Source organism: Galeopterus variegatus, unplaced genomic scaffold (assembly GCF_000696425.1).
Source record: "Galeopterus variegatus unplaced genomic scaffold, G_variegatus-3.0.2 Scaffold12125, whole genome shotgun sequence".
Taxonomy (NCBI): Eukaryota; Metazoa; Chordata; class Mammalia; order Dermoptera; family Cynocephalidae; genus Galeopterus; species Galeopterus variegatus.
In genome coordinates, this window is record NW_007738236.1 from 30411 (window position 1) to 31519 (window position 1109).

The window sequence follows — 1109 nt, forward strand, 5'->3', positions numbered from 1 at the left end:
GCACTTTTCACCAAAGTGTTGGCACGGTTAACCCTGGTGTAGAGCTCAGGTTAGGAAATAGAAGCTATGCACATTAACAATGCCAGGAAGGGTGCAAGCTTCTGGTTTTTTGGTTTGTGATAGGTATTGGCAGCCACTCAAAAAGAAAGCCCTCCTGCCATTCTTCCTGGGGTGGAGGGTACCCAGATGGCACAACTTTCTCTGTCTAGGACCAGCAGGACCCAAGAAGGAATGGTCTTACTAGGGAGTAGGGCCACAGCTCCTCTGGAGAGTGCAACTCACACTAATCCCAGCATGCCCTTGTATCTCCCCATCAGACATCTCATTGCTATATTTAATAGCACATACCTAAACTTTTCAAACTTTCAATATTTAAAAAAACTCTCAAAACTTCCTCAAAGTGGGCTTGACTTCTATGTCATGCACCTCAGCATCTGAATCTCCCCTTCCTCACTCTTGCCTGTTCCTGGGCAAAGTGCAGGCCCTGTCCCTTGCCCCACCCCCTCTCACCCCGGTCCTCTCTCCTGACACAGTGAGCCCAAGTGCCCAACACCGGATGAGCAGCTGTGGGCTGATGGAACACAAATGCTGATGCTCCATTCCTGACCTGTGAGTTCAGTTCTCCAAGCCTAGCTTTTCTCCTCTGTAAAATGAGATTATATTTGCCTAATGGGGTAGATGAGAAGATTAGACGAGAAGACACTGGTGAGAGTTCCTAGTATAGTACTTGACACAGTATATTTTGGGCCTTCTATTAATTTTGAATAGCATCAACAGGCAAAACTTGGGTGTGACTTCAATCAATTAGCAATGAAAATCTGCCCAGTGAATTAAAGTAGTAAATCCACACAGTCCTCACAGACGAACATCTGATTTTCCTACTGCAGAAATATTCATGCTTTTAACACATAACAGAATAGGGCCAACTGTCTGCTTCCCAGCATACAAGGAAAGATGGGGAGAGACAGAACTGCCTGGCACCCAGCTTCGGCCCAGCACAGTTGGCTTAGTACTCAGTACTTAGCTGCTGAACTCTGCCTTGTTTTCTATTAGGCATACTGTTATGCTCTCATTTGGCAAAACACTTGCTCATGCAATAATTTATTTAC

General features: G+C 45.5%; 1 protein-coding gene across 1 annotated transcript in view; it reads right to left on the reverse strand.

Moving 5' to 3' along the window:
• The window catches only part of CHN2 (chimerin 2), an 18553-nt gene that overhangs the window by 5645 nt on the left and 11799 nt on the right, over nt 1–1109 (reverse strand). The gene's annotated exons all lie outside the window — the stretch shown is intronic.